Source organism: Pantherophis guttatus, chromosome 2 (genome assembly GCF_059756535.1).
Source record: "Pantherophis guttatus breed Tessera chromosome 2, ASM5975653v1, whole genome shotgun sequence".
Lineage (NCBI taxonomy): Eukaryota > Metazoa > Chordata > Lepidosauria > Squamata > Colubridae > Pantherophis > Pantherophis guttatus.
Genome location: NC_142064.1, coordinates 137126045 through 137139646, shown reverse-complemented (window position 1 = coordinate 137139646; position 13602 = coordinate 137126045). Strand labels below are relative to the sequence as shown.

The 13602-nt window shown below is 43.6% G+C and overlaps 1 protein-coding gene across 2 annotated transcripts in view; it reads left to right on the top strand.

Annotated features, from left to right (window-relative positions):
• Positions 1–2094: 2094 nt before the first annotated feature.
• The window catches only part of NCKAP5L (NCK associated protein 5 like), a 57249-nt gene continuing 45741 nt past the window's right edge, over positions 2095–13602 (top strand). Inside the window, exon 1 of one of the 2 annotated variants that reach the window (XM_034412300.3) lies at positions 2095–2266. The gene's annotated coding sequence lies outside the window, so the exon portion shown is untranslated. Of the gene's footprint in view, positions 2344–13602 lie in introns of both variants that reach the window. The other variant, XM_034412301.2, reaches the window with a different exon arrangement.

Here is a 13602-nt window from a genome sequence, read left to right as displayed (position 1 = left end):
TAATTGGTAAATGAGTTTTAATTGGGCCAAATTTATATATCTTTTAATTGTTTTTAATATTCGTTCTGCATGTTTTTTAATCTGGCTGTACACCGCCCTGAGTCCTCAGGGAGAAGGGCGGTATAGAAATCCAATATAAAATAAAAATAAATAAATAAAATAAATTTCATAGATACCGTAGTTCAAAAGAGGTATGACAGTTCGCCAGCAGGAGAAAAAGAGAGTAGAACGGGTGTCAAAATTGCGGCATCATGTGACGTATTGCGACTTTTTCCCCTTCGCTAAACCGGGCATGGGCGTGGCCTGCGTGTGACGCATCCGTCCCGCAGGCCACGAGTTTGACACCCCTGCAGTAGAACAGTGTTTCTCGCTCTTGGGAATTCCGGGAGCTGAAGCCCACACATCTTAAAATTGTCAAGGTTGAGAAACACCGGAATAGAGCCTGTAAAGTTCACTGCATCTTATCCAATAGCTGCCTTAGGTAGATAACACATTATGCAATAGCAAACATAGATAGAAGTAGCAGGGTTATTAAAAAGTATATTATTGGAGCTGTGGCAGGTATGCAAAGAGATCTAGTTCTGAGTTGATGTTGGTACCGGATTGTTGCTGACCTTGTTATGGAAGCTTTGAATAGCAAAAGCAACTGAGTGAAAATTTGTTTAGTGACCGAAGTTACGATGCCAAAAAAAGTGATTTATGACCATTTTTCAAACTTACGACCGTTGCATCGTTCCCCATAGTCACGTAATCAAAATTCAGATGCTTGGCAACTGGCATGTATTTGTGACAGTTACAGTGCGCCAAGGTCATGTGATCATTTTTTGCAACCCTCTTGACAAGCAAAGTCAATGGGGAAAGCCAGATTCACTTAACAAGCATGTTATTAACCACATTGATTCACTTAAAAACGGTAGCAAGAAAGGTTGTAAAATGGGGCAAAATTCACGTTAATTGTATTGCTTAGTAACAGAAATATGTTGAGCTCAATTGTAGTCATCAATTAAGAACTATCTGTATGACAAAGTCTCCCATCAGTTGGAAGTCAAGGCTAGAAGCATCTTAAGAATTTTGGGGAAGTACAGAACAGGTCCATTCTTACTATCCTGGGCTAGGCAGCATTCAGCTTTTCTCTCCTCATATAGTCAGTCATTCTGCTTTTGCTAGCTATGCCTTTAAGGTGAATAATCAGGAGTGCAAGATTGCACCCACTTTTATAGGTAGGCCTAACAAGAGTTCAATTTGTAGGAATAGCTTGACAGTATTGGCATTTAATGAAAGCCTCAATGTGTTGACTGCCATCTAGTGGTCATCCGGATTTTTGCATCCCAGGTGGGACATTCTTGTAAAGATTCAACCTGTTACTTACCTGCACTTTTAACCCTCAGTGGGAACAAGCTGTAGTCCCACCTCCTTAAAAAAAGATAATCACAGCCTGAAAAGTAATCATGAGATCTTGCTGCAAAAGGTCTTTTATGAGAACAAGTCAGAGCTGGTCATGGTGTATGATACAATATATTGAACTAAGATAGATACATTTGCAAAGTCATGTTAAACCTAAGTTAGCCTTAGCATGTTGTGTGAACACCAGCCATAACTCCCAGAAAAAGTTGCAAACCTACATGGAAAAGACCCATGTGGGCTCTAGAATCTCGGCTCTTTTGTTTTAAATCTTGCACGGGTTCATCCTAAAGCTTGGTACTTACCTGGCTTATTACCGTATTAACAGTGTGGCAGGTCAATAATGAAAAGATTGGTGGTTTAAGAAATTAAGAAATCTCCAGAGAAGACTCCTCCATGGGAGGGAAAATCAGGAGCTCCAGGATGAGCTTTAACAACAGCAGCAACATGACAAACTAACAAAGCACCTCAGCTCCTTGCTCTTCCCTTCCAACGTGTCAAGACTCTCACAGCAATCCCAACGCAGCTATGGCTGCTACTACCGCCATCGTGGAGCTACTGGCACTTTACTAGGCCCGGAGCAGCCGGGGGAAGCTGTGATACTGGTGCTGCCGCTAAACTGGAGAGAAACATCTGGCGCCAAGTAAGCTTGGACCAGGCACCCATTGGCTGTCGCGGGTCAGCATGCAGGGAGGAGTCCCGCCGTTTTAAAGCCATGACATCACTTTCTTCAGAAGCGGCCTTTGGAAGCGAGGAAGCGGGGAGATCGCCGCGGTGGCTGCAGGAAATGCGGCGAGGCGCCTGCGGAGCGACCTCCGCTGTTTCGGTGGCACTAAGCCCCGTTTGCCACGAGTAACATCGCGGGGTGAGTTGCGAAGGGAGAGGCGTCCGCTCCCTTCGCTGCTCTGCGGCTCTTTTCCGGAGCATCCCCTCCAACCGGAGGTGGGTGGGGGTGTCACTCCTGTAGGCCGATTGCGTCGCCGGGGGACGGGGCGGGACGCGATGTTCGCCCGCTGCGCCAGGTCATCACTGTCTCGTGTTTGAGGGCCGCCCCCGAGCACCGAAGCCGCACTTGTCCTTGGGGCTCCGATTGAGTTGCACCGCAGGGGGTGCTTAGAGCGGCCGAAGCCGGAGTGGGGTTTTTGGGGGGGGAGCCTGATGATTTTGAAGTGAAGGAAATGCAGTCTGTCCCCCCCCCCCCAGGCCGAGTTCTCCTTACGAATTACGCTTTAGTAGGGTCAAGGTAGATGTGCTGTAGGAAGCCAGTCAGCGGAGTTATTTTAGCAAACCACGGGTGTATAGTTGGAGGACGAACACTGATGCAGCAGAACCTGTGCATTCATACGTGTGTCCGTGGTTGACTCCGTCCATTTGGATTCGCGAGATGTACTGAGCAGTAAACTCACAGGCTGGGTGCGCACGCTACGCAAAACTAACACGTGGTAGCTGCAGTTCAGTGGATCGTGCGAATGGTCTGTGGAGATTCTCAGTCATCCAGGTCATGGTTGTCCCAAAAGTGCTTTTTCAGGAAGCAACTGGACTTTCTTGGTGTTTTTTTTTTCTTTGAAGACGTTTCGCTTCTCATCCAAGAAGCTTCTTCAGCTCTGACAGGACGGTGGGGAATGGAAGGATTTACATTCCTTGCAGACAGCTGGTCATATGTAGCGGGTCGTTGAAACACTTGGGAGGTTTATCTGTGTCCTCAGGGTCACCTGAGTAGTGCAAACGGTTCCTGTAAATCTGCATTTTTTCCTCTGGAAATCCATTCCTACTCCCAACAACTCCATTCCACGGGCGTTCATCCCAAATTGTATAGCTAAAAGCCCTGCGAATGCACTTTCTGTACGGTTTAAGAAATGGAGCTCTCTCTAGAAAGTCGTTTGCGCATCACCTTAGAAAGCAGTCCCTTCTGGATGGGTTTGTTTTCATCGCGTGGCATTCAAGCCACGATGTTAAACCGTGGCTGGTGGATGAGCAACAGTTGGCTGCGTTCACCCACAGCACTAAGTTTTTTAAGTGGAGGGCTTTGGCTTTAGTGATGATCCCAGCGGTGGAGTTCAGAGAGACTCGATTCCGTCGAGGCGGCGTATAAAACAGACGAGCAGCTGGATGCTGCGATCTATGGGACTGCCTTGCTTATAGAAAGATCCTCTTCCGACGAGCTGTATAGGGCTGCTGTTCATTTTAGACGCCGTTTGAGTTTTATGTTAGATGACGTTTTAATGGATTACCGTTTTTAATGAACATTATAGGCTTTTTAAACATTATCTCTGAGCCGACTGAGTCTTGGATTAAGGGAGGCTATTTGACTGCGATAAACAAAAATGTGAAGGTTATTTATTCCATGAGTATTTTTTACGAGCAATTCTACTATTTCGACTTCTTCCTTCTCGCCATTTTTATGCCGGGCTTCCTTAATCTCCGGAGCCAGTGGGTGGATCCCCCCCCCGACCCCGGTGGCAATGCAACTGCTTCCCTTTGAAGCCCCGCGGACGCCCCCCCCCTTCCTCTCTCATCTGCCCCGCGCTGAGGAAAGGGTTCGAAATCCTCCTAAAGTTAAGCCCAATCCTTTCCGCGGGTGCCGCGCTGCTCCCGGTGATCTTCGGAAGGTCGGTGGGTTTCCGTTTTGGTAAACGCGCCGAGGGTGCAGCGATAAGCAAGCACGCACTGCGGGTGTGGGAGTGAAGAAACAAAATCGGTTTGGACTTACTGAAACTTTTGAGTAAACTAAATCTACTAATAGTCGTTTGCATTCCAGCGCAGCCGCTTGTTTGCCTTTTCTGGGGTCTGATATCCGCCTCGCTGCCGCCTCTAATGCTGAAATGATCCTAAACATAAGGATCAGAATGTTTTCCATTTCCCGGTCTCCTGGGGCTATGATCAACATCATTTTCTTGTGCTGAAAGGCCCTCTGATAGGTAGCAGGGTCTCTCCTCTTTGAAGAAAATCAGGGCAATGGGTGCCTTTACATAGCATGCTCAGCCCTAAACCACAATAGCTGGATCTGCACAAGTTAAGCTAAAACAAAACGAACCACACTGGATGAACCTGCACAGCACACTAGGCCAAACTGCCAGTTGATGGGTGGCTGTATGAAGTGAATGAACGCAGCCAGAGTGCTAGGCTCAGAATGTTATAAAAAAAATGCACCAGGGAACTGACTTAATGAAACCATTATCCTCAACTTATGGCCACAATTGAGCCCAAAATTTATGTTGCTAAGTGAAAAAATTGGTAAAGTGAGTTTTGCCCCATGTTAAGACTTTTCTTGCCACATTTGCTAAGTGAATCGCTGCAGTTGTTATATTAATAACCCAAGTTGTTAAGTGAATCTGGTTTCTCCATTGACTTCACTTGTCCGAAGTTGGCAAAAGGAGATCGCATGACTCTGGGACACTACAAGGTCGGCAGTTCTGCGGTTCGAATTCCTAGTATAGGTCTCCTGCATGAGCAGGGGGTTGGACTAGATGACCTTCAAGGTCCCTTCCAACTCTGTTATTGTTGTTGTTATAAATATGAGTCAGTTGTCCAGCATCCAAATGTAACTCATGTGACCATGGTGGTGCTGCAATGGTCATAAGTGTGAAAAACAGTCATAAGTCGCTTTTTTCAGTGCCGTTATAACTTCGAACGGTCACTAAACGAACTGTTGTAAATCAAGGACTACCTGTATTCAGTTAACCACAGGTAGCATTTTGAACAAAACCAGTAAATTATAGCATGTTTTGTTACCTCATCCAGGGGTGAAATCCAGCAGGTTCTGGAGAACTGGTAGTGGAAATTTTGAGCAGTTCGGAGAACCGGTAGCGGAATTTTTGAGTAGTTCAGAGAACTGGCAAATACCACCTCTGGCTGGCCCCAGAGGTGGTATTGCAATATCCTTCCCCCAGGAGTGATGAGGGAATGGGGATTTTGCAGTATCCTTCCCCTGGAGTGGAGTGGGAATGGAGATTTTGCAGTATCCTTCCCCAGCCACGCCCACCAAGCCACACCCACAGAACCAGTAGTAAAAAAAATTGGATTTCACCACTGACTTCATCCTTTGCTTACCCTGTTGTGAACCCAGCCAGTGAATTCTATTAAACTTGTCAAGATCTGTCCACTTGCCTCCCTTTTTCCATATGTGAAATGCCTATAATGTGTGTGTGTGTGAGAGAGAGATTGTACATGCTTAGCTTCTTGTTTTATAGAGATGAAGTTTGAAGGGTTTGTATGCACAGATTCTCTCTTTTGATAGCTGTAAGATGTACAGGTAGTCCTTGAGTTACAACAGTTCATTTAGTGACTATTCAAAGTTACAACAGCACTGAAAAAAGTGACTTACGACCATTTTCCCACTTACGACTGCTGCAGCCTCCCCATGGCCATATGATCAAAATTCAGATGCTTGGCAAGTGGTTCATATTTATGACAGTTGCAGTGTCCTAGGATCACGTGGTTATCTTTTGCGACCTTCTGACAAGCAAAGTCAATGTGGAAGTCAGATTTACTTAACAACCATGTTACCAACTTAACAAATGCAATGATTCACTTAACAACTGTGGAAAGAAAAGTCGTAAAATCGGGAAAACTCACTTAAAAAATGTTTAACTTAGCAACATAATTTTTGGGCTTAATTATGGTCGTAACTTGACTATTTGTGGTCCAGAATTTTTTTTCTTTGAGCAGTTATTAAGGATAAAGGAAACTGTGGGGTAGAGAGGAAATATTGTATGTAAAGCATATCCATGTCTTCCTCCAATCCTCTATGATACGTTTTTGGAAAGGGCTATGATACGAGATTTTATTTTTGTAAAACAGTTTATGTCCCTCTGTGCTTCACATAAAACTATTACAGATAGTTTGCATTTCTCTGTGTATCTTGTATTTATTTTATGAATCTGATAGATCAGAAATCTCACAATGCTACTGGAAAATTTATGCTGTGATCTGCCAATTTGAAAAGTGCTCCCCAGTTTGCTTTTGCAGCCAGGGTTATCCATTGGGGATTTTATTCCAGCTCACTAATTAGTCATTTCAGTTGGACTTTGGTTTTGCTACTCAGCCCATGAGTTGTGAATAAATTGTGAATTATAATGATATGTGTAATGACATGGGGAGATGTGTAATGACCTGGGGAAATGGGGAAGAGCCACAGCTAGGGCACAAAAGGAAGGTTAGCCCTCCAAAGAAACATGGGCATGGCAAAATGGCCTCAAAAAGCATCCTCCCTAGTTTCTTCAGCTGTAAAGGTGATGGGAGAGAAATGTTTGGGTTTGCAAGATTGATGTCAGCCTAGCGAGGTAGTCCAGGTGGGAAGTCTGACCAGATGGACTAATTCTACTTTATCGTAAGGATACATTAACAGAATCTTGCAAGTCTGAAAGTATATCTCTTCCCCCACTTTATAACCAAAGAAACTAGGGAGGGTCTCATCTGAGCTGTTTGTCCAGTCCACATTCTGATGTTTCTTCTATTGTTCCCCTAGCTGTCTCTTCCCATCTGCCAAGGTCATTCTCACATACCTTTTTAATTTTGAAGGGCTGAAATATATAGGTGACAGAACTTGTTTTTGTAATCTGGTTGCAAGTCTATATATCCCATTTCACTCACTTCTTTATTTGTTGCATAAGTTTTCATAGAAGAAGAAAAGTAAATAGTAGGCTTCCAGGCTGAGAATGTGAATGGTTGTTGTATCTTCCCCATCAGTGCAAAGGTATCAGTCATGATTCTTTTCAAATTGAACATCTAGCATCCATGGGAGTGACCTTTTGGGGCATGCACCCTTTCAGCCTTGTCTTGCCTCACCTGCTTCCTCAAGAGTCAATAGCTGAGCTCAGTTTTTAGCTGGGTTGCTGGAACAGAAGAAGGCTGCCCTGTAATAAGGCGGCGGCCATTTTGTGGGTGGGAATCAGATTTGCTGGAGACTAAGGGGGAGAGTTGCCAATCATATTGTTTTTTCTAAAATCCTTGTTTGAAATAAGCTCTGGGTAAGTGCAGGTGGTCCTTGATTTACAACTACTTGCTTACTGACCATTCGAACATACAGCAGCACTTGTGAGCGTTTTTCACATGACCATTGAAGCATTCCCTGTGGTCACATGATCAAAATTCAGATGCTTGGCGACTGGTTTATATTTATGATGGCTGCAGTGTCCCGGAGTCATGTGATCATCTTTTGTGACCTTTTCTGACAAGCAAACTCAATGAGGATGCCAGATTCACCCTGTTGTTTACTTGGCAGTGATTCACTTAACAATTGTGGCAAGAAAGGTCATAAAATGGGGCAAAACTCACTTAACAACTGTCCCACTTAGCAACTGTCCCACTTAGCAACAGAAATTTTGGACTCAGTTGTTGTAAGTCAAGGACTACCTATAAATTTGAATGAAGTCTTGGCCATATCTGCTAGGGCTGCTCGCAGGTTTTGGAGGCTGGCCCTTACTCCAAAATAATCTGTGCATTATCTAGTGGGTACATACAGACAATCAGTATATAATGGCCTGTAAAAGTAAAAGCTGTGGTAGCTAATGTGCTCTTTTCCCCCTTGAAAGTTTACTCTGGAAGCTCATCTTGATGAGAGAAATGGTTTTAATCCATTTCTCTGCTTGGAACCGCTGGATCCCACTTGACCATATTTGATTCCGGGTTTCTGTTTTAGGCAGGACTGCCTCTGGTTATTCCTGAGGATTCAGAAACAGTAATTTTCCTAGAGGGAGTTGAAGTGAGTGGGGGTGAATGAAAGATTTTTAATAGGAACAGGTGGACAGAGGCGATGTGAAGGGGGCAACCAAGTGATTTGAATTAGTTGTAGCGAGGGGATGAGAACTCATACAGAATAATAATTTTAAGATTCATAAAAGAACGTGTTCTTACAGTTATTATCAAGAAGCTGTTCGGTGGCCTCAGTCTGAGAAAACCTGCACCTGTCAAAACTATTCCTTTCTTGTGTTTGCTATGGAAATATATACGGTAGGAGCAAAAAACCGTGAGCATCTGTAAGGTGGGACCGAGCACATTTATTTATTTATTTTATTTTTACGCTGCCCATCTCCCCTGTGAGGTGACTCTTATAGTACATCCCGGCTATCTGAGGCTTATTGAGGAAGTCTCTTTTAAAACCAGGTTCTGTATTTCAGGGGAAGTGTAGTTCATGGTTACGGTGTCCGTAGGGCTTTCGAGACCCCTGGTTTCTCTACTGAAGAAAAGGAGGGTATTCCAGGGAGGTCTTTGTTTTTCTCTCCCACAAGGCTGCTGTCTGGCCAGCTGCCAATTCAGTGCCTTAGTCTGTGACCTCGTTTTCTCAGTGGCATCTGCCAGGGATGGAGGGTTTTTTTTCCCCTCCATCCGTGCCTGGCATGCAATGGGCCCAGAAGACCAGGCTTTCCTTCAGAAGTTGGGTGTCCTGGGTCTTCTGACCTCAGGAGCCATCCTCCAACCTTACATTCTCCGGATGGGTTGAACTGCAATTCCCCTAACAGCCCATATTAAGTAAGTGAGGGCAGCGATAATCCCAGGCGTAGTCCTTTGTTTCTCCACAAGAGCAATTGCAGAGGGATCTTGGGAATTAATTTTCTTTCTAACCAAGCTTCTCACACAGCCGCTCAGTGACAAGCACCAGAGTAAGCTGTCTCTTCCCCAGAAGGCTTGAAGGATGAGTTTCTTCGGGAAGAAAAAAACCTTGGTATGCTGTGATAGTGTTGACTCCTTTTTGTTGCAACTGAGATAGTAGATCTAATCCAGGGACAAAGAGAGGCTTTCAGAAGAGACTTTCCTGTCATTCCACCCAGCAATCTGGACTCTTAAAAAAAGAGCTGCTCCTTTTGTTATTACAGATAGTCCTTGACTTATGACCATCAAGACCATTGTAAAGCAGGTCATGTGACTGTACCCGATTTTTATGACTTTTTTGCGGCAGTCATGAAACAAATGCTGCAGTGGTTAAAGGAATGCTGCGGTTGTTAAATGAACCCATTGCCGCCATGAGGAGTTTTTTTGCTAGAATAGAGTGATTCCAGAATGCCAATTTCTGGACAAAATGTAAATTGTGGCCACATGACTGTAAATGACTGTCAATGCAGGCCAGCTGCCAAGCACCAAAATCTGGTCATGTGATTGGAGTACGTTGGATCTCGGAACTTGAAATCCTGGTCGTAAATCCCTTTTTTAGGTCTATTGTAACTTTATTTTTTTAAAAAAAAAAAATTATAAATTTTATTAAAACACAAATTAGACATTTACACAACATACAACATATAAATAAACAGCTTATCCTTTTTAAGTATTGTTTCATAGTGGTTTTCCATCTAATACTTTATATTTCTTCCCCTTTTTCTTAATCAAATACTTTTTTTCCTCCCTCCTCCTATTCTGGTCTGTTGTAACTTTAAATGGTCGCTAAGTGACCAGTTATAAATTGAGGACTACCTGTATCAGAGCCATACTTAGACTTTACTTATTTTATTTAATCAATTTCTCTATGACTTCCCACACACGTATATTTGGAAACTCTTTAACAAATATAACCTGCCTTTTTGTTGGGTGAAATTCAGTCGGTTCTATCCAGCTCAGGTGAATCGCTAATGTGGCTGCAGGAGGCTCCGCCCACCCATGCAGACATCATAACGTCGCTTTTTTGCACAATTTTAAGCCTCTGCGCACATTTGCGAACTGGTAGGGAAGGTAAGTGAATTTCACCCGTGCCTTTTGTCATTTTCCATGTCCAAACTGCTTTGCAGGAAAGGTAGCCTCCTAATTTTCAGTTTTCTCCTAATTTTCATTTTTTTCCTAATTCAGTAAGATTGGAAGCAAATGAATTGAAGGTGGAGATTTGTGCAGGGATACAACAAGCATCTGATTTTGACATGCAACATTCTGCTATTTTTCTTCATGGAGAGGTCACCCAACTCCATCTCATTTAGCAGAACCATCAGAGCCAAGGATGAGCTAATTAGAAGGAGGTCAAGATGTACACAAAAGCTCTGGGCAACTTCCTCTGCACATACTTATTGTGAGTTGTATTTAAACATTTATTTGCAACCAGGGTGGATAAAAATCAATGATTTTTTTTTAAAAAATATCAAAAAAATTGGATTTTTTTTATTTTTATCGAATTTATTTTAATAAAAAACTTTTGGGGTAAAAATCTATCGTAAGATAGTTTTCTATTTAAGATACATAAATAATTTAGTTTATTCAGCATAAAATGGAGCTTAGTTATATAGCATGAGGCTGTATATTCTGCAACACTGGGACTATCGGTGAGTCAACAGTGGGTCAAAGGAGTAGCAGAGATGACAGTTGCTCTTTAAAAATTATGATTTAAATCAACTCGATTTAAATCAAATCCACCCTGTTTGCAATCATGGGTTTCAGCAAAATTCCAATAAAATTACATCAATCCACACCAGTTCGATACATCTCCTCTTATGTTAACAGCACTATTGGCCAGGATGTGTTTTCGCATCTTCCCTGCCGCCATTGCAAACAATGCAACTGTTATTGTGAGTTTACTAAAGGTCTTGCTGAATTAGTTCACTCCTTGTAGCACGTGGATTCCATGCGTGGCTTTGAATGGAGATGAAGCTGGGCGCCTGGTTGTTCCTTGTCAGCTATAGTTTAGGCTCCATCCTGTCTGGTCAGATCAATTTTGCAGGCCCACCAATGGAGTCGTGTACTGTTTACTTAGTTGTTTAAGCTGTTCCACAAACAGCCTCTCTTTGGACTCGGCTTACAAATTGGTTGTCTTGTGGATCGCAGCCATTGAAAAAGTGGAGAAAGAAATTCTCTTTCCCCTATGATTAAATCATTGGACCTTGTGCCCCCCTCCTTCCTTCCCAGCTCCCTTATCCTGGTCCCCACTGAAATTATTCGTTGGGGGGAGACACTGGCACTTTCATGCCATTGTTCTCTTCACAATTGCTGGCTTTCCTTTTCCTTACAGACCGCATCTCACTTCCCCCATTCTTTGGTTGATGTGGTGCCATTTCCTGCCATTACTGTAGGGTGGGGAGAGGGAAAATGGGATGGGGGGAGGTGGATCTTTGAATAACCAGGAAACAAAAGATCAAAACTTAGGGTTAATTCAACTGAAACTAGTGGGGGAAGCAAGCTAGGATGCTGCTTGAGCAAAAGGCTCCAATCCACTTCAGTGTAGGTAGTGGGAGAAGATAGAAGTAAGAAGATAAAGGTTCCCCTCGCACATATGTGCTAGTCGTTCCCAACTCTAGGGGGCAGTGCTCATCTCCGTTTCAAAGCCGAAGAGCCAGTGCTGTCAAAAGACGTCTCCGTGGTCATATGGCCGGCATGACTAAATGCAAAAGGTGCTACCTTCCCACCAAAGGTGGTCTCTATTTTTTCTACTTGCATTTTTTTTTTTATGTGCTTTCAAACTGCTAGGTTGGCAGAACCTGGGACAAGTAATGGGAGCTCACCCTGTTACAAGGCACTAGGGATTCAAACCGCTGAACTGTCAACCTTTCGATACAAGCTCTGCACTTAATTCCTAATGCTGGTGATGCTGTGATTCCAGCCAGCCCTTCTTCCTAATTCGGCAGCATCACTACCTCCCTAACCATTATTAGAGGTCAGATGGGGTAAACATTTATTGATAGGAGGTTTACTCTACATAAGAAAGCCAGTTTGCTGTATTGGTTAAGGCACCTCGGTTTCTAAGGGTAGAAACAGAGAGGAGACTCTGAGTTCTAGTCCCACCTTTGGCATGAAACCTGTTGGGTGACCCAGGCTGTTGGGAGATGGCAGAGGCTGACAGTGCCATAGGTCTAGCAGAAACTGCAACTGAAACAATGGATGGAAACTAATCGAGGAGCGAAGCAACGCGGAATTAAGGAAAAACTTCCTAAGTGGTCACGAATTAAGTGAGGACAATTAACCAGTGGAGCAGCTTGCCAGCAGAAGTCGTGGGTGCTCTATCACTGGAGGTTTTTAAGAAGAGACTGGACAGTCATTTGTCCCAAATTGTATATGGTCTCCTGCTTGAGCAGGGGGTTGGACTAGAAGACCTCCAAGGCCCCTTCCAGCTCTAGTCTGATTGATTGATTGATTGATTGATAACCAAGTTAATTTGGTTCAGGGTAAGAGGTTAGATGTTCCTTTCTCTATAGGTGATGGAATTTGAGAAAGGGGGAAGATGGGACAGCATTGAACTTGAGTTACTTGTTGGAGCAATCTTCTTTATGCGTTAATAAAAAAAGAAATACAGGTAGTCCTCGATTTACCTGAGTCCAAAATTTCTGTTGCTAAGTGAGACGTTTGTTAAGTGAGTTTTGCCCCGTTTTATGACCTTTCTTACCACAGTTGTTAAGTGAATCACTGCAGTTGTTAAGTTAGTAACACAGTTGTTAAGTGAATCTGGCTTTCCCATTGATTTCGCTTATCAGAAGGTTGCAAAAGGTGATCACATGATCCCGGGACACTGTAACCGTCATAAATATGAGTCAATTGCCAGGTGTCTGAATTTTGATCACATGATCATGGGGATGCTGCACTGGTCATAAGTGTGAAAAACAGTCATAAGTCATTTTTTTCAGTGCCGTTGTAACTTAGAACGGTCACTAAACGAACTGTTGTAAGTCGAGGACTATCTGTAGCAACCCAGTTTGGAAAAGGAAAAAAGGAAATGAAAGTACCTCTCATTTCCTTGGCTTCATCAGGGTGTGAAAACAACCTTCCCTTGTGTTGAGTGTTAATGATCTTGGATCCTTTCCCAGCCAAACAGAATGAAAACTCTGGAACTCAAGGAAGCAGTTCGGGGAGACATCTTTAAGATATATGCTGTCTAACTGGATGGGAATCTAAGCTCAGTATTCACACAAGATACTTAAAATGTACAGTGTGCAAATGCAGTGGACTGATGATGATACTGCTATTATCCAGGCTGGTGTTCCAGCTGAATGGATGGATTGGAATGTGTGGAGCTGATAATCGTATCCTCACTCCAATTGTGCTATTATGGTATTAATATGGAATAATGGTGAAGAAACCTTCCCAGCAATCTGGTGCTGTAGAGCAGTTTTCTGCCACCTGGGCCTTTTAGATGTGTTGGTCTCTTAAGGATGTTGGGTTGTAGTCCAGCATCATCTAGATTCTAGGCCATGCTTGCCTGGGGAAGGCTGTCGCAGTACGAAGGAGAACACAAACTGGCTCCCTCCAAACAAGAGAAGGTCTCAGATGATCTAGGCCGGACCTGGTAGGAACAAAGGG